The sequence below is a fragment of the Phoenix dactylifera genome, chromosome 4 (genome assembly GCF_051530095.1).
Source record: "Phoenix dactylifera cultivar Ajwa chromosome 4, Ajwa_hap1_PhDact_Kaust_v1.1, whole genome shotgun sequence".
NCBI classification, from domain to species: domain Eukaryota; kingdom Viridiplantae; phylum Streptophyta; class Magnoliopsida; order Arecales; family Arecaceae; genus Phoenix; species Phoenix dactylifera.
Window position 1 is genome coordinate 19,085,143 of NC_143193.1, and position 20,863 is coordinate 19,106,005.

The 20,863-nt window shown below is 40.4% G+C and overlaps 1 non-coding gene across 1 annotated transcript; it reads left to right on the plus strand.

Moving 5' to 3' along the window:
* The first annotated feature begins 8,870 nt into the window (after positions 1-8,870).
* LOC149753706 (small nucleolar RNA R71) lies at positions 8,871-8,976 on the plus strand. The gene has a single exon (XR_016409322.1). It is a non-coding gene; the product is annotated as a small nucleolar RNA R71 (small nucleolar RNA).
* The last annotated feature ends 11,887 nt before the right edge of the window (positions 8,977-20,863 follow it).

A 20,863-nucleotide genomic window follows, 5' to 3' on the forward strand; every position in this document is an offset into this window, starting at 1 on the left:
GGATTTGATCCCGTAATCCCTTCTAGCTTCATATGAACAATTTATAGTAAATTACCATATGAACAAGAATGTATGCACCAAAACAGAATTGTTAAAAAAATTGGTAACTACCTTACGGACGCTGAAGAGTTCAAGGGGCATCGTTCTCACTGTTGAGTTGATTTCTACTTCCAAGAGAGAGTCTATTTGGAAGAAGAAAAAGCCTGCGAAGAAATAGAAGACCGAGAAAATGCCAAATGAGGAAGTTCCAAGAAAAGGCCAATTGCAAGGAAAAATGTTTCCATTGCATCATGGACGGCCATTGGAAGAGGAACTGTCCTACATACATGGGAAAGCATAAAGAACATAAAGGGTGACAGACCTTCAGAAGCTATGTCAGAAATGCTCAGGATACTTAGGGACTGTTACCTATTGCTAGCAGAAATTTGATTTCTGTATTTTATTTAGCACAGAAAGATTTTTATTTGAAAAATAAATTGATTCAACATGGTTTTATGATTGACAGTCTCTATCACATACATATGGATGTATCTGTGAATATATCTGAGCAAACAGTGAATACCATAGGATCTAATAGATCCAAAAATGAGATAAATCTAAAGTATTTGTGGCACCTCAGGCTTGGCCATATAGGAGAAGACAGAATAAACAAATTGGAGAAACATGAGCTTTTGGGCTCATTGACTTTCGAGTCATATTTGATTTGTGAATTCTGCCTTCAAGGAAAGATGGCCAAATTATCCTTTGTAGGACACAGGGAGGTCCACTAAAATGCTTACCCTAGTACACACTGATGTGTGTGGCCCATTCGATGTGCAGGCTAGGGGTTGTAATTTTTTACTTCATTTACCGATGATTACTCACGGTATGGATATGTGTATGAGACATAAATATAAAACTTTTGAAAGGTTCAAAAAGCTTAGATATGAAGTAGAAAAATAAGCACAAAAACTCATTAAGGTTCTTCGATCAGATCGAGGAAGTGAATACCTTAATGGAGAGTTCCGTGATTATCTCAAGAAGAATGGTATAGTTTCATAATGGACTCCTCCTGGTACACCTCAAGCTCAATGGAGTGTCAGAGAGGAGGAATTGGACTCTATTGATATGGTCCAGTCCATGATGAGCTTCACTGATTTACCCTTGTTTCTTTAGATAGATGCCCTATTTTCAGCTATTTACTTGTTGAATAGAGTTCCCTCTAAATCCGTTCCTACCACACCATATGAGATATAGCATGGTAAGAAACCAAGTCTTGGTCATCTCAAGATTTGGGGATGTCCGGCCCACGTCAAAAGACTACAGGCGGACAAACTAGAGGCTAGGACCATAAGTGCTCGTCTTATAGAATATCCTAAAGAGTCATTAGGATACAATTTTTACATCTCAGAGGATCACAATGTGTTTGTGAGCCGTCATGCCATCTTCTTGGAAAACCAGTTTATCCTTGATAGAGGCAGTGGGAGGAAAATTGAGCTTGAAGAGAAAGTCTCTGAAAAGCAACGAGTCATGGATCCTATCGAACCCATTAATACAGAGCCAGTACACGATGTCCCTCAACCACCTCGCAGATCAAGTAGGGTCTTCCATCCTTCCGATAGATACTTAGGTATACTAGAAGAGGATACCGAGGAAATGTTCCTAGTGGGAGATAGGGATCACACGCAGGATCCCAAAACCTACGACGAGGCGATATCTGATATCGATTTCGAGAAATAATTGGAGTTAGACTCCATGCATTCCAACCAAGTTTGGACCTTAGTAGATCCACCAGAAGGTATTGTACCTATTGGATGCAAATGGATCTACAAAAGGAAGATAGGTTCGGATGGAGAGGTAGAGACCTATAAGGCAAAGCTTGTGGCGAAAGGGTATAGTCAGCGCGAGGGCATTGACTATCAGGAGACCTTTTCACCTATAGCCATGCTGAAATTCATCCGAACATTGCTTGCCATTGCAGCATTTTATGATTATGAAATCTGGCAGATGGATGTGAAAACAGCTTTCCTGAATGGATATCTTGATGAAGACATCTATATGGAACAGCCTTTGGGTTTCACTTCCAGTGATAGAGATCACAAGGTCTGCAAGCTGCAAAAGTCCATCTATGGACTAAAGCAAGCATCTCGAAGTTGGAACACTCGTTTCGATGACGCAATCAAAATGTTTGATTTCATCAAAAACGAAGAGGAACCTGTGTTTACAAAAGGGTTAGTGGGAGTGCTGTTTTATTTCTCGTACTGTACGTGGACGACATCCTCCTGATAGGGAATGATATTCCCATGCTAACCTCGGTCAAGGTCAGGTTGTCAAAAAGGTTCTCCATGAAAGACCTTGGGGAAGCATCCTATATTTTAGGAATAAAGGTCTATAGAGATAGATCTAAAAGGATGCTTGGCCTATCACAGAAGATGTACATAGAGGAAGTGCTGAAAAGGTTCAGCATAGAAAACTCTAAAAGGGGTCTCTTACCCCTAAGGCATGGAATTAATCTCTCAAAGAAGATGTGCCCCAACACATCTGAAGAGATTCAACGCATGAGCAAGATCCCCTATGCATCAGCAATAGGGAGCCTCATGTATGCCATGCTATGTACATGACTTGATATAGTACATGCTGTGAGTGTCACGAGCATATGTCAATCAGATTCAAGCAAAAAGCACTGGATAGCTGTGAAGAACAGTCTTAAGTACTTGAGAAAAACTAAGGACATGTTCTTGGTCTTTGGGAGAAGATCAGAGTTGAAGGTAGAAGGATGCACACATATTGATGATAGAAAGTCTACATCAAGATATGTGCAATGGTGGTTCAGTAAGTTGGAAGAGTTCCAAACAACCAATCATTATAGATTCTACCTTAGAAGCTGAATGTTAAGCCGTATCTAAGGGTGCAGTGGAAACCTTCTAGTTAAAAGTTCATTGCAGAGTTAGGTGTAATGTCATTAGATGTCATAACACTTTACTGCGATAACATTGGCACCATAGCACTAGCTATGGAGCCAAGGTCTCATCAGAAGTCCAAGCACATAGAGCGGCGCTTCCACCTCATACGCGACTATATTGAGAAGAAATATGTAGAGGTGCAGAGAGTAGACTCCGCGGATAACATGGCAGACCCGTTCACTAAGCAGCTAAGTCAGCAAAAGACTGAAGCCCACCTTGAGAAGATGGGGCTTAGATATATGACTGATTGGCTTTAGTGCAAGTGGGAGATTGTTAGATGTATGCCCTAAAAGCCAATCTGGCTGACACATTGTTAATTCTAGGGACATAATTTTGTACTTGACTATTTATTATTGAATAAATAAAAGGCATCTTTTCATTCATATTAATTATGTGTCTATGAATCGTCCAAGAAATTAATAAGATGATGATGCATATTCTCAAGAGTTGAGAATTTGAGCCATGTATCATTGGTGATTGATTTCTAAATGCTCCTGATCAATGGATCATCACGAGGACGGTGATCGATCCGATCAGTGCACAGATCACTTTTCTTCTGGATGGACGAGACTTGAGTCCACAGTGTAGGGACACTGAAGTGATAGTGCAGGTGCTTGTTAGAGAACAAGGGTACTGAGCGTGACCAAGACAAGAAGTTACTTGGACGTCTATCCACTCGTCAGTGACTTGCTTGATGTTGCAGTAGTATGACTGGTCCTTTGACCTGTGGTGCTTCGGCTACTCACAGTGAGGTTATTGTAGTTTGACTACACGTATACATGGTCTCTAGTCATATGGGTTCTTGTAGTATAGATTGGCTGCAGTAAGTTCACTGTAGGAGTAGGGTATGCACTTACATGGAATCTATCGACCTTGATAGAAGAGGAGTGATCCTATGTGATTTGTTAGACTGAGTTCTAAGACCTTGGCCAGGGCAGTAATATAAGGTGGAGAAAGAGTTTTTCACTATCGAACTCGAGTCAAATAAATCTTGACATATGACTGACGAAGGGGTTTGACGAGTTATCCATGACCTCCATCCTGTAGGGATCCACGATAGAAGGACTGTATCACATGATAACTGCACCTAGAGGTTCATCATTCTATTCTGCTGGGTAGTCACTACATGCTGCTAGGTGTCACTGGTGGATGGTGGGAATCATAGGGATTATCTCGATGATCGATAAGCCCTAATGAGTAGAGTTGGAATCGTTCCGACCCATTGAAAGGAGTTTTCAATGATTGTGATAGAGATCACAATATATCTCACTACCAGTCAGAGTAGAACCTATGGGGTCACACACACTAGAGGCATTGACCGATCCGATGGTTGAATCGTGATTAGGAATCACAAGTAATCAATTCGATTGATAATAAGCTGAAGAAGGAACAAAGAGAATTAATTATTTGGACTTAAAACAAGAGTCCTACTTGGAGTAGGATTCCTAGAGTCCTAATTGGATTAGGACTAGGAATCCTACTTCGACTGAGATTCCTATTTGGACTGGGATTCCTACTTGGACTGGGAATCCTATTTGGAGTAGGACTGGGATTCCTACTTGGAGTAGGATTCCTACAATCCTAATTAGATTAGGAGTTTTGAATTAAATTTGGATTCCTACTTGGAGTAGGATTCCTAGAGTCCTAATCGGATTAGGACTTCGAATTCAAATTAGAGTCCTAATTGGATTAGGACTAAAATTAAACAAGTCCTAATTGGATTAGAATTTCTTAAGTCCTAATTAATTATTAATTTAATGAATCAACATGACTCCTAATTGGATTAGGATTGAAGAGTTCAATTGAGTCATGGTTCATTCAAGTTCTAATTGGATTAGGACTAGCATAGATTGAACCCAATTGATTCATGATTTGGACTAAACCAAATAGGAGCCCTAGATGCCTTTATAAGGCTTTGAAAGGAGGTGCCCTAATGATAAGTGAAGCCCTCCTCCTCTCCATCATGTGGCCACCCTCCTCTCCTCTCTTTTCAGCCACCAACAACAAAGGGAAGAAAAGGATCTTGGTGGCCTCCTTCCTCCACCGTTTGGTTCCAACGCAAGGAAGAAAAAGAAGGCTGCAGGGCTTCGTTCCTCTTCTTCTCTTCATCCTTCTTCTTCCTCCTCCCAAGCACAATCAAGGATTGATTGAAAGGGAGGATATCAGCCATCAAAGTTATCTCTGCAAGGGAGCTAGCACCCCGGGGAGATAGAAAGCTTGGATCGGTTTTCTGCTTCGTGTGGATACCCGTAGAGGCCGGGCACTTGAACGGCTTCAAGCGAACCTTCATCCTGAACCACGATCATCAGTTTGCGGTGATCATCTACCCGCACAAAGGTGAAGATCTGATCTTCTAATGCTATTTAAAAGTTTTTAATCCTTATCTATCTACGAACGGTTTTTAAACAACGTTCATGCGATGAACGGTTGATCCCGCACATGCCTCTTCCGCTGCATCTGAATTTTTTGAATTTTCTGCGGCATGGGCGGGTTCCCAATAGATAAGTGGTCTGCTACGACATTTGCAGTTCCTTTCTTGTCATGAATTTCTAGATCAAATTCTTGTAGTAAAAGAATCCATCGAATCAGACGGGGTTTGGTGTCCTTCTTTGCAAGGAGGTGTCGAAGGACAGCATGATCAGTGAATACGGTAACCTTGGATCCTAATAGGTAAGATCGAAACTTGTCTAGCGCGAATACTACAGCTAGCAATTTTTTCTCAGTGGTGGTGTACTTCAATTGTGCATCTGAGAGTGCTTTACTAGCGTAGTAGATGACATGAGGTACCTTATCTAGCCGTTGCCCTAAAACTGCCCCAATGGCATAGTCGGATGCGTCACACATCAATTCAAATGGAAGGATCCAATTAGGAGGCCGTATGATAGGTGCAGTGGTCAATTTCGAGCGAAGATTTTCAAATGGCTCTTTGCATGCTTCATTAAAAACAAAAGGAGTGTCCTTGGCAAGAAGATTGAACAAGGGTTTGGAAATTTTACTGAAATCCTAAATGTAGCGACGGTAGAAGCCAGCATGGCCAAGAAATGATCGGATTTGTTTCACAGTTTTGGGTGGAGGGAGATTGGAAATAAGATCGACTTTGGCTTTATCTACTTCAATGCCCCTCTTGGACACGACGTGTCCTAAAACTATGCCTTCTTGAACCATGAAATGGCTCTTTTCCTAACTTAATACTAGGTTGGTCTCCTTACATCTTTTCAAAACTAAGGTCAAATTGTCCAGACAATCGTCAAAAGATAGACCAAAAACTGAGAAATCATCAATGAACACTTCTAGAAAGTTTTCCACCATATCTGAAAAAATGGCCATCATGCATCGTTGAAAAGTTGCGGGTGCATTGCATAGTCCAAAAGGCATCCTCCTATATGCAAATGTCCCAAATGGGCAAGTAAAAGTGGTTTTGTCTTGATCGTCCGGGTAAACAGGTACTTGATTATATCCAGAATAACCATCTAAGAAGCAGTAGAAACCTTGACTAGCCAACCGTTCCAAAATTTGATCTATGAAAGGTAGAGAAAAATGGTCCTTCCTAGTCATTGAATTAAGTTTTCTGTAGTCAATGCACACGCGCCAACCCGTGGTTGTGCGTGTTTGTATCAATTCTCCTTCCGTATTTTCAACCACAGTGATACCTTATTTCTTGGGTACCACTTGTGTCGGACTCAGCCACTTACTATCAGAAATTGGATAAATGATTCCGGCATCTAATAACTTCACCACTTCTTTCTTGACTACTTCCTTCATGTTAGGATTGAGTCTTCTTTGCATTTCTCGGGTGGGCTTTGCATCATCTTTGAGATGAATTCGATGCATACAAACAGAGGGTTCAACCCCTTTCAAATCGGCTACATACCATCCTATGGCATGTTTATTCTCTTCTAGCATCCTTAAAAGTTTACCCTCCTGTTCAGTAGATAAGTTGGCTGCGATGATTATAGGGAGGCTATCTTCTGGTCCTAGAAAGGCATACTTAAGATTTGTCGGAAGTGGCTTCAACTCAAGTTTAGGTGGAGAATCAATGGAAGGACAAAGTGGTGTGCTAGCAATGGGGGAAGGGGTTCAGGTCGGATCTTCCAAGGAAGGGAACTCATAGGAGATTGATTGTCGAGTAAGATGTTAACTTCTTCTACGGTCTTGTCTATATCAAAGTTGTCAATGTCAAAATGGGCCAAACATGCCTCTAAGGGGTCATTTGCTAAGATATAGGGAAGGGCGTTCTCTACAAGATCATCCATTTCGTCAATTAGGCAACACTCATCTTCCCTCACATGTTGGTCAGCGGCATGAAACACATTTAACTTAATTTTCATGTTCCCAAATGATATATCCATTGCCCCAGTTCTACAGTTGATACATGCATTGGCTGTCGCTAAAAAGGGACGACCAAGAATCACAGGGATTTATTTTTTTAGGTTGGGCACATGTTCCATGTCAAGGACGATAAAATCTACTGGAAAATAGAATTTGTCTACCTTGACAAGAACATCTTCAATCATCCCCCTTGGCATCTTCACCGATCTATCAGCCAATTGTAAAGATACCGAGGTAGGTTTCAATTCACCCAACCCATATTTTTCATAGACTGAATAGGGTAGTAGATTCACACTTGCCCCTAGATCTAAAAGTGCTCGATCAATGGAGTTATCTCCTATGACACAGGAAATAGTGGGAGCGCCAGGATCTTTGAATTTTGGAGGGGTGTTGTGTTGGAGAATGGAACTTACCTGCTCAGTTAGGAGGATCTTTTTAGGCACATGTGTCCTAGATTTCCGCTTTTGGGTGCAAAGGTCTTTGAAAAATTTGGCATAGGAGGAAACTTGTTTGATAGCATCAAGGAGTAGGAGGTTGATTTTAACTTGTTTGAAGACCTCCATCATCTCTTCTAATGAAGTTTCCTTCTTGCCAAAGGGAGAGGGTGCATTAAGTGCTTCAGGAAATGGAGCCTTTGGAATGTGGGTTGTGGCAGATGGTGGACTAGCTGAAGAAGGCTTTGGGTTTTCATGTGATACATTCCTCTCCTCTTCTTCATCTTCCTTATTGTTACCCTCTCCAACCTTATTATCTATTATACGTCCACTCCTTAGGGTAGTCAAAGCATTGGCTTGCTCATGATTTAGTCGAGTTTCTTGAGCCACGTATTGTCTCCTAGGATTACTCATTGGTTGATTTGGAAGCTTACCTTCCACTCGCTTGTTTAATGCATTGGCTAGTTGATCCATTGATTCTAGCTTAGCAATTGATTGCGTGTGAGAGTGCAATAGTTGTGTGTTTGCCTCCAAACCTTGAAGGGCAGTCAACACTTTCTCCTCAAAGGCTGTATTTCTTTGGGTTGGAGGAGGAGGGTGTTGAAATTGAGTTGAGGGACAGTAGAGATGAAAATTTTGGGAGTAGGGTTGGGCATTATTCGAAGCTTGCTGCCTCCAAGAAAAATTTGGATGATTCCGCCATCCCGGGTTATATGTATTGGAAAATGGGTCATTATCCGGTCTAGGCTGTGTCTGAGCAGCATTGATGTGTTCTTGCACGAGTTTGGGGAATTGGGGCGCTGAGGGGCACTGATGAATAGGGTGCGATGGGCTAGAACAGATAGCACACACTTGTGCTTGGGACGAGCTAACGATATGTCCTCCTATCATCAATTGATCAATCTTATGGGACAATGCATCTACCTTGCTAGACAGGTCCATGGAATGACTTATTTTACAAATGGTCCCTTTTCTTTGAGAACTCGGGGGTACTTGACGAGATCAGGAAGCATGGTGGAGGGAGTTTTCATTAAGATTTTCAAATAATTGCCATGCTTCATGCTCATTTTGAAGCATGAAAGTCCCCCCGCATGCAGCATCGATCATCTGACGGTTTCGTTCAGTCAATCCGTCATAGAAACATTGCACTAGCTGCCACTTAGATATTTGATGATGAGGGCATTTACGGATTAGGTCTCAAAATCTCTCCCAAGTTTCATGAAATTCTTCTCTCTCAGTTTGGGAGAAGCTTGTAATGGCACGTCTAAACTGGTTCGTTCTTCCTATGGAAAAGTATTTTTTAAGGAATTCTTGTTGCATTTGATCCCAAGAACGAATCGAGTTAGCTTCTAAAGAATTCAGCCATTGTTTGGCTCTATCTTTAAGGGAGAAAGGGAATAATCTAAGTTTCAGAGCATCATCAGTGAAGTTCTGAATCTTGACAGTGGTGCAAATCTCAGAATTCATCTAGGTGTTTATATGGTTCTTCGTTGGTGAGCCCATAAAAAGATGGGAGCATTTGGATCATACTAAACTTTATTTCGTATTGTACAGCTGCTACTTCAGGTAATCGAATGCAAGATGGAAAAGTGTAAATGGTGGGAGTAAAGTACTCCCTCAGGAGTTTGGGTTGTTCTTCAGCCATCTCAGGGGGTGGGAATGATTCTAAGGTTTTGATCTCAGCTCGAATATTTCTAAGGGTCCGTTCTATTTCAGGGTCAAAAGGTAATAGGTCACGTACTCTAGAACGACTCCCTTGCATACACTAGTACTTGATCAATCAAGCATGCAATAAAAGAAAAACACATAAATCCTTATATTTGTCCTAAAATCACTAGACAGCTCCTAACTGGTTTGAAGAGGGCACCTAAGCCTCCAATCCGGTCTAATGAACCGAGTTGACCAGGTAAGCTTCCAGGTAAGTGGAGGGGTCACGATGCGTTCGCAAAGGTCTCATTTAAAATCCACTTGCCTCGAACAGATGAACTGTCTCCCTTATAGGGACAAAGCTTGCCTAGACATCAACTAAGCTATAGAGCGAAATTGGTGCAACTTTCAGTGATCTTCGTCTTATTGAGCTCGAATATCCCTAGGGGCCAACGTCTAATTGATTTTAATTAAAGTGACACTATGTGAGATTGAGTTCATCTAAGTTGGGCAAGAGTCCGGTGATGAAATTCGGTTCTTATCTTGTTGGGTTGATTGCCCTTACTATGTGCGGATTAATTTGTGTATGTGTATCAAGCATGCATTCACACTTTTGCTGAAATTAAAATCAAACAATCACCACAAAATTTCAATCTAATAATAAATTTAAACAAGAAAGGTTTAGAGGTTACCAAAAAAAATTTCCTCAGCAATTTAAAAATTTTTTAGGCAAACCTCTACAGCATTTCTTTTCCAGCAGTTCTCTTTTGGATCATCCCAGATTTTTTTCTCGATTCCTGATCAAATAATATAAAAAGAAAAATTAAAATTTAGTAGGAGAGAAAAAGGAGATAAGAAAAGTAACAACAATAGAAAATATTTTTATTTTAGATATATATATATATTTATTTTTTTTAAAAAAAAAAATTTTAATGAAAGAAAAAATAACTATGCTAGCAATCCCCGGCAACGGCGCCAAAAATTGATCGGTTCTTTCAATTTTGAAAATAAACCACGCAATAGCACGTATCCTGTAGGATAGTGATTACGGGTGTCGGTCCACAAGGATTGAAGAATAAGTTATTTTTCTTTTAAAAATAAATCAAGAAGAAGAATTTGCTAACTTGATTTAACTAAATTAAACTATGAGTACAGATTGAAATTTATCAGAGTAAATAGATCTAGGGTTTGGAATCCACCACATAGTATTGCATCAAGGATTGTGTTCTTAATTTTTGTCTTTTGGAGAGGCATGCAATTTTTGCTACAAGCTTTTAAAATAAAAGCATAAAGAGTGTTAGGAAGATCCATCTTCGGTGTAGCGTGAAGTGTCTACCTAAGTATGCTAATCTAGGATGCAGCACACTTCATCTTCCTAGGCATGGATCATCTTAGACTACTTTAGCAAACATGATTAGTAACTAGCATGCTCAAAATTTAAATATCATAAAGAAATATTTCATTGAAAATAAGAATTTAAACAAGCTCTAAAATAATAAAAAAGTAAGAACTACAATTGCCCTGATACATTGCTAGGGCTTCATCCAGTCCTAGACTAGACGTTTAGCCGCGCATGGCTTCCGGACGACCTCTCATCTTCAAATGAAATTGATCACCTCCCATTATTTCCAAAATATCCAAAACTATTCTCTTTCCCCCCTCTTTCTCTCTTTTTTTATTTCTTTTTCTCTTCTTCCCTGGCTCGGCTCTTTTCTCTCTTTTCTTCACCGAAACAGAGTCTCCCCTGTTTTCTATTGAACCGAGCTCTCTCTCTCTCTAAACCGAGCTCTCCCCTCTCTTATATAGGTCTCTCCTTTCTTGGTGAAGCCAGCCATGAATCCAAAGGGAGCGGACGCATGATCCTTGGGCAGAGTGCACATCATCGGCTGGATCACGGGAGCTGGTCATGGAGGAGTGATCCATGGAAGATGAATACGGACGGGAGACGGGGCTGAATGCTAGGCTGCTGTGATTCCGGGGCAAGATGCTGGAGGGTAGATTGCGGACGAAAAGGATGAAGGGCTGGATTTCGGGCTTGATTTGCAGATGCTGGTGAGTGCGGACGGGATCCGGGATTTGGGGATTTTGAATCTGGAGGAGACGCAGACGGTGATGGCAAGAAACAGGATGCTGGTCGCTGGTGTGGATCCGTGGAAGGAATCATGCTTCATTGCTTTCCTTCTTTGGATCATTGGCTGCTGGAAGGTGAATCCGGATGAAGACGGAGGAGTTGCTCGCTGGTGTGCTCGTTGGATGCGGCTGGAACGAGCTGATGCGGAAGAGCTGGATCTCGGCTGCTGGGAAGAGGGCTGGCTGCGGGATCGACGGAGGAATGGTCGCAGGCGGAACACCCGGGGATGAAGATGATGTCGTAGCTACCTGGATGCGGAAAATGCCTGGCTGGATGCATCGCGGGAGAAGAGGAATGGAAGGCTGGTGGGAGCCGATCACAGCTTGGAGCTGGGAATCGATCACGGAGGATTTGGGAGCGTTGCTTTGAAACGAGGATCTGGGTGTGTTGCTTTGAAACGAGGATCTGGGTGTGCTGGGGAGGATTTGAAATCAACGGCATAAAAGTCTCCCCTGTTTCAGCTGGTAAAGAAAGAATGGCAAGTCCGTTGGATGGCTGCTGATCTGGGAAGGATAGGGGAATTGGCTTTGGATTTGAGGTGGGTCATGATCATTGACTTGTCCTCGAGTCCAACGTCATTTAAATTTAATTCTCGCTAAACTGCTTCAGACTGAACTCAACTAGATAAAATAAACAAGACCGTGACTTAATAAGAAGGGTTAATTAAACATTTTTCTCATATAAAAATAATTAATTATAACTTTCAATCTACTCAGGACCAAAACCCATTTAATTATAACCTTAGCTTGATTACAACTCTATCAGGTCACCAAACCGGGTCAAAACAAGATTGCAACCAAGAGGGAGACAAGTTCAGAGTCTAGTTTAAGAAAAGAATTATCTACTTCTTACCATATTTTAAATTTATTTAAATGATTATTCAATTTCATGGTAAAATATGTATTTATCAGTTTAAGAACATTGATAAGTGCTATGGAAAGATAACTAAATTATAAATTATTCAGCACTTATCACATGACTGCTAAAGAAATCTGGGATAGGTTGGAAGTTACACATGAAGGCACTAACCAGGTCAAAGAATCTAAAATCAGTATGCTAGTGCATAAATATGAACTATTTAGAATGGAAAACAGTGAATCTATAACTGAAATGTTTACTTGATTTACTGATATTATAAACAGCCTGAAAAGCCTTGGTAGATCTTACTCTAACAGTGATCTTGTTCAGAAAATTCTTAGATCTCTTCCTAGAGCATGGGAAGCAAAGGTCACTGCTATTCAAGAAGCCAAAGATCTCAATTCTCTCCCACTGGAAGAACTGCTGGGTTCCTTAATGACTCATGAGCTCTCAATGAAACAGAATCTTGAGGAGGATGAACCTAAGAAGTGCAGAACCATCGCTTTTAAATCTACTTTGCATGAGGATGAAAGTGAGGATTCTGAACCTGATGACAGTGAGGAAATGGCCCTGATTACAAGAAAGTTCAGAAAATTCTTTAGAATAAATAGAGAAAACTTTAAGAAAAGGCATGTGATCAAGGGGGAGCAAAGCAAAGAAAATAAGGAGCAATATATTTGTTATGAATGCAAAACCCTGGACACTTCCGAACAAAGTGTCCTCTATTAAAGAAGGCTCCGAAAAGGTTAAGGAAGATAGCTATGATGGCTACTTGGAGTGACAGTGATGAATCCAGCTCTGGAGAAGAAGAACAGCAACAGGAAGCTGCAAACCTGTATCTAATGGAACACGAAAATGAGGTACATTTGAATACTAATTACGATCACTTTCGATGAGCTTCAAGATGCTTTTTCTGAGCTTATGATTGAATATAAAAAGATTTGCTTAAAGAACAAGAAACTGAAGACTAAGAACCAATCTTTAGAAAAAGAAAATACACTGCTTCTGGATAACAAGAAGAAACTGCATGAAGAAAATCAGAAGTTAGCTAATAAAGTTGAAAAACTGAAACCTATAGTTGATAAATTCACCCTAAGCTCTAAGAAATTGAATTTAATTTTAGAAAGTCAGAAAGTTGTTTATGATAGAGCTGGTTTAGGATATAATCCTTGGAAGAAACAGAAATCATTGAAAAATATTTTTGTGAATCCGCTTATGTTAAACCAAAATCTGTACCATTCAAATTGGACAAATTGAAACAGAGATATGCCACTTACAATCCTATAAGTCAAAATCATATGAACAATGTTTCAATTAAAAAGATATGGGTTCCAAAGGGAACCATCATTGCTAACATTCAAGGACCTAAGAAAGCTTGGGTATCAAAGATAAAGAATTGAATTTCTGTTTTGCAGGTGTGTCTAGCATCCTAAGCATCAAACAGAAAATGGTACTTGGATAGTGGGTGCTCTAAACACATTGTTGCCCAAGGTGACAAGCCAAGGGAGGGGGGGGGGTGAATTGGTTTCTCTTAATTTTTACTATCTTACTTTAGTCAATTGATGAGTGAGTGAAATTAGAACAATGCACAATACAAACACACAAGAAGTATAGTGGTTCGGTGCTCTCCTGAGCACCTACATCCACTCCCCAAGCGACCCCTTGGGAATTCATTATAATTCCGCGGATTACAGTTGGATTGTTTTCCGAGCTCACAATCCAAAAACCTTTACACTTTGGTTTTCCGGGATCACCAAGAACCTATGTTGGTTTTACGGGCTCACCAACGAACCTTCACAATTGGTTTTACGGGTTCACCAATAAACCTACACCGTTGGTTTTACGGGCTCACCAACAAACCTTTACAAGGTGATTAAAAAGAAAGAAGAATGTTGAAACTCCTAGATGAGCAAATATAACATTTATAAGCTACAAAGAAGAGTTTAGAGAATAGTTATCGCTTGATGAAACTTCTCTCTTCTTTGTCAGGAATGCTTCACTCTTCAAGGGTGGATGGAGCTCTTAATATCTCTTGGAATCTGCTCAACCACTTCCTTTTGACTCTTGAATGAAGCACTTGGATGAAGAAGATTAGGGCACTTGTCTTTCTTGTGTAAGCTTTGATATTTTGCAAAAGGATGTTTCCTCTGATGAATAGTGTCACTTTAAATAGTTTCCTTCATCCATTGGACAAGCCCCAATAGTTAGAATTCAAAAACTAGTCGTTACTCACTGTTGGGAGATCTGAAAGTACTTCTGCAGAACTAGCCATTATGCTTCTGCCCGTGCTTGGGTCGACTCAACTTTTACTGGGGTCGATCCAACTTTCACTTGGGTCGACTCAAGCAACATTGGGGTCGACCCTCTCAGAAACCACAAAACCTTGTATTTCAGCCTTCCTTCACTTGGGTCGACTCAACACTTTTTGGGTCGACTCAAGGTTCAGTTGGGTCGACTTAACTTCCACTTGGGTCGACCCTCTCAGGGTTTCCAGAGAACCTATTTTTGAATGTCATTGCCTTTGGGTCGACTCATGTTAACTTGGGGTCGACTCATGTTTGGGTCGACTCAAGTTTCATTTGGGTCGACCCTCTCAGGATTTTTAGAGAACTGTTTTCTTGAGGCTTGAGGATTGGGTCGACTCATCCTTTGCTTGGGTCGACCCAAGTACTGTTCATCCGTGCCATTTTTGCAGAAGTGTGCCAGATGGTTTCTTGACGTGCCGGGGTCGACTCAATCAATCTTGGGGTCGACTCAATCCACACTTTGCTGCAACTTAAGGTTAGATTCATCCATATAATCAATAAAATAAACTTTAAACAATTTTAAATATATGTCATGGTAGTGCTACATACTCCAAACAATGAAAATTACTATTGTCCACTTAAGAGTATGTTTCACTTGAAACTTTGCCGAATTAGAATTTAGAATTCACTATCCCTTTCCTATCGCAAATTTTATCTCATTAATAATCATTTTGCTCTAGCACTTAATGGTGATGACTAGCGTAGCGCATTGATGAACTGACTCCTTCTTGCTTCGCGAAAGCCAACTGCCCTGGTGGAGTGAGAGAAATACATCTTAATCTCATTATACTAATGTATCGAGAGTGACGGACTTATTAATGATGTATCGAATTAACTTGTAACATACTCTTAATCATTGTATTAATCATCAAAATACCACTATCATCCTCAATCTTTCCCTTTTTGATGATTACAAAATATTGAGCATGAGCCTATTGATACTTATCTTAAAATTAATTTTAGAAGGGCTCAAGTTGCTGAATTTCAGCTTTTCAAATTTGAGAGTGAAGTCTCCCCCTATTTCATCCAAATGTTTCCAATTTGACCTTTTGAATTACTCCCCCTTTCTTTTATATTTCATTAAAGATGAAACTTCAAAAATTTGAGATAAAGCATGAGTTTCAGATTATGTATCGAGGTGTGAAAGGTATGTGCCAAATTCTGAAATTCTATGTGTCAAATTCTGAAACTCGATTTAAATCTTAGACTTTAACATTTTCATTGTTACAAATTACTCCCCCTTAAATGTACAGTCTTTCCTAATATAATGTTCAACCTTGTTTGTCAACTTATTTCTCTTTCCTTGCTTCTCCCCCTTTTTGTTATCATCAAATAGACACAATAAGTAGACACAATAAATAATAAACAGTTCAATTTCATTGATTAAAATGAAACATTGTAATACATTAATGCCAAAACAAAACAATGTTCCTCAATCAAAGTACAAAGTACATGATCAACACAAAATACATATGAGAACTAGATAAATCCTAGGCACTAATTGTTAGATGTATGCCCTAGAAGCCAATTTTGGCTGACACATTATTAATTCTAGGACATAATTTGAACTTCACTTTATTATTATTGAATAAATAAAAGGCATCTTTTTCATTCATATTGTTTATGTGTCTATGAATCGTCCAAGGAATTAATAAGATGATGATACATATTCTTAAGAGTTAAGAATTTGAGCCATGTATCATTGGTGGTTAATTTTTGAATGCTCCTGATCGATGGATCATCACGAGGACGGTGATCGATCCGATGAGATCAGTGCACACATCACTTTCCTTATGGATAGACGAGACTCGAGTCCACAGTGTAGGGACACTGAAGTGATAGTGCAGGTGCTTGTTAGAGAACGAGGGTACTGAGCGTGACCAACATAAGAAGTCACTTGATGTCTATCCACTCGTTAGTGACTTGCTTGATGTTGCAGTAGTATGACTGGTCCTTTGACCTGCGATGCTTCGGCTACTCACAGTGAGGTTATTGTAGTTTGACTGCACAAATACATGGTCTCTAGTCATATGGGTCCATGCAGTGTAGATTGGCTGCAGTAAGTTCACTGTAGGAGTAGGGTATGCACTCCGGGGTAGAATGCACAGTGGAGAAAGAGTTCTCCGCTCTCGAACTTAAGTCGAATAAATCTTGACATATGACAGACGAAGGGGTTTGACGAGTTATCCATGACCTCCGTCCTGTAGGGATCCACGATAGTAGGACGGTATCACATGTTAACTGCACCTAGAGTTCATCATTCTATTCTACTGGGTAGCCACTACATGCTGCTAGGTGTCACTAGTGGATGGTGGGACTCGTAGGGATTATCTTGATGATCGATAAACCCTAATGAGTAGAGTTGGAATCGTTCCAATCCATTGAAAGGAGTTTTCAATGATATTGTGATAGAGATCACAATATATCTCACTACCAGTCAGAGTAGAACCTATGGGGTCACACACACTAGAAGTATTGACCGATCCGATGGTTGAAAAGTGATTATGAATCACGAGTAATCAATTCGATTGATAAGAAGTTGAAGAAGGAATGGGAATTGATTAATTGGACTTAAAACACGAATCCTACTTGGAGTAGAATTCCTGGAGTCCTAATTGGATTAGGACTGGGAGTCCTACTTGGAGTAGGACTGGGATTTCTACTTGAAGTAGGATTCCTACAATCCTAATTAGATTAGAATTTTGAATCCAATTTGGATTCCTACTTAGAATAGGATTCCTAGAAATTCTAATTGGATTAGGACTTCGGATTCAAATAAGAGTTCTAATTGGATTAGGACTAAAATTAAATAAGTCCTAATTAGATTAGGATTTATTAAGTCCTAATTAATCATTAATCTAATGGATCAATATGAGTCCTAGTTGGATTAGGATTGAAGGGTTCAATTGAGTCATGGTTCATTCAAGTCCTAATTGGATTAGGACTAGCATTGATTGAACCCAATTGATTCAAGCCTAATTAGATTAGGACTAAACCATGAGAAGGACACCTAATCCTCCTTGGAGGAGGATTAGGTTAACCAAATAAGAGGGGCATGAGCCCCTCTCCTTTTTCTTGGTGCGGCATGAAGAGAGGGGGCCGGCGCCCCCTCTTTGGAAATTTGTCTAGGGCTCCTAAATTGTAGGAGCCCTAGATGGCTTTAAAAAGGGAGCAAGGGGCCGGCGCCCTAATTAGTGTGAAAGCCCTCCTCCTTGCAGCCAACGCCTCCCTCTCCTCTCCTCTTGGTTCAGCCGCAAGCAAAGGAAGAAAAGAAGAAGCCATTGGTGGCCTCCTCCTCTCTTCTTCCTTCCAACGCAAGGAAAAGATAAAGGCTGAAAAGCCAGGTGATCTTCTTCCTTGGTTGCTCCTTCTTCCTCCTCCTCCTAAGCACAATCAAGGGTTGATTATAAAGGAGGAGATCAGCCATCAAAGTTATCTCTGCAAGGGAGCTAGCACCTCAGGGAGATAGAAAGCTTGGATCGATTCCTGCTTCGTGTGGATACCCGTAGAGGCCGGGCACTTGAACGGCTTCAAGCGAACCTTCATCCAAACCACGATCATCAGTTTGCGGTGATCATCTACCCGCACAAGGTGAAGATCTGATCTTCCTAAAGGTTCTAAAAGTTTTAATTCTTATCTATCTACGAACGGCTTCTTGAAACACGTTCATGCGATGAACGTCGATCCCGCTTATGCCGATTCCGCTGCCATCTGAATTTTTTTGAATTTTCTACGGCATGGGTGGGTTTCCTACAGTGGTATCAGAGCCTAGGTTTCGTAGATTAAGGTAAGAATTAATTATCTAAAGACATCTTAGATCTGAAAATTGAAGGATTATGTGTGCTGAAAATTTCTGCATGCAGATTTTTCAGGGTTGCTGAATTTTTGCATGCTGATTTTTATGTGATAAGATGATGATTCTAATTGCATTGTTAATGAGATTACAAAGTTTAGAATCATGATTAGCATGATCAGCAATCTATGTCATAACATAATCAATTAATTCTCAGATCTGAAAATTATAATTACTGCATATGGTGATGATCATAGGATTCAAACCATTTTGGTATTAAATGTAAAGACCTGCGATGTAATCTGCAATGTCATGTAATTTTTCAGATGCTTGCATGCATCTTATTTGATGTTTTGAGAGGCCTGCGTGCCTCCTAAAAGAAGATGTAATTTATTATTATTTTTATTTTACATCTGGTTGTATTTCTGTGATGTGATGTACGTCAACGATCAAGTTGAAGACAAGGCATGAGATGAACAGGGGTCTAAGCGGTTGATGGCGATTGGATCAAGAGTTGGTCAAGGATCGAATCAAGGAGGCTTGGAACCAATTCAAGAGTTGAAGACCAGTTGATCGATTGACGTGCATGTGCTTGTAATATGACCTAATTAGAATCCATGATCATCACCTATTTAAAGTTTAGTTTTACTTAATCCTGCGATTATAACTGCCTGCAATGTGCCGTTTGCATGTGATGTGAATGAGAGTCGGGTAGATAGGTTTACATGTGATGTAGCAAACCCAATGAGACCTAAACTAAAACCTCCTCAATCAAGTCGAGAGTGAACCGACATGAGCAAGTCATATTAGATTAATTGATCTAATTGGTGTCTAGGAAAGCATGAAAGGTGGTTACTTAATTAGGACCTTACTCTCTGAGTAAGGGGAGCCTCCCACCTGCTTACCTGGCCAATTGTTCGATTACCTCTTATGAAGAGCTCAAGTTGCAAACACTAAGACCTGATTAACTAATATTAAGTCAATAGATCTTCCACTGTAGTAGAGCTGTTAAGGTCTTTCTGATGTTGATTTGTCTCGGCTGGATACAGTGGTCAAGTTGCATCGGAGGGCTGGACCTCTCTATAGACATGAGATGTTGTAGGGTAAAGGTGGGGTTGGGCACCAATAACTGTTAGGTGAGGGTCCAATGACGACTTTATTCCTACGGTTATACGGTGGGTCTGACTTGACTAAGAAATGGGACCAATAACTGTTAGGTGAGGTCTTCATGGCTTAGAGACCAAGAAGCATTGCAACATGCTTGAGAAGCATTGTACAAGAGTTGTACACTCATCTGTTTATGTGCCACCAATAACTGTTAGGTGAGGTGGCATGTAAATCGGTGTAATAACTCCAAATTTTTTTTTTATATAAAAAGGGGATAGAATAGTCCTTTAAAATTGATATAAGGGGTAAAATTGGAAGGAATCAAAAGTTAATGGCATAATAGTAGATGCGTTGAAGTCTTGGGGCAAAATGGGAAGGAATCAAAAGCTAATGGCATAATTGCAGATATATCGAAGTGGCAAGGGCAAAATGGAAATTTAATAATATTAAATAAAGGATGAATAGTGCTTTGATGTGATTTAAAGGGGGGTTTACTGTGGCTTTTGGAATGAAACCGAGAGACAGAGAGGGGGAGTCTCAGGCGTGAAACAGAGAGGAAAGAAAAAAAAAGAAAAAGAGAAGAAGAAGAAGAAGAAAGAAGAAGAGGAAGGGGATTCGAGGAGGAAAGGGATCCCGGTTGCACTTCCAGCTGAAGGAAAAAACGTAGGTCTCCTTCTCTTCTACGCAAGGACCCAAGTTTCACAAGAAGAAAAAGGTAAATACCCGTCCCTACTCAGTATTTTAAATAATTTATGCTATAGAAAGGGTAGATGACAGTTGTAGAGGGTGTTAAAAGAGGAAGAATCGGATTTCGACAAATTTTTCCGGCACTACGGAAAAACTGTGTCAAAGTTTCAACTTCGGTGAATTATTTTGGGGGTCAATCGGCCTCCGATGGGGATGCATGTTACCATTTTGGAAACCCCTATGAGTGTAGAACATTGGGTATAAATTTCATAAAAGTTGGAGTTCGGAAAGTGGATCAAAATCGGGATGAAGTGACCCACTATCGGTCCAGATTACTGTTCATCCGAGATAAAAAAGATGAAAAAAGTGGTGTTGGGTCGACTCAAAGTAAGCCGGAATCGACTCAGGGCTGAGTGGGGTCGACCCAAGTCTAGTAGGGTCGACTCTCTCAGAAAATCCCAGAGAATGGGGATTTTCGGCTCAGTGCTTGGGGTCGACTCAGGGTAAGCTGGGATCGATCCAAGCGGGGGAGGGTCGACTCTCAAAGTTGGGGTCAACCCAAGATTTAGTAAAATTTTGGATTAGAAGGGATTCGATCCTTTCGCACACCTTGATCCTAAAGTATTGGT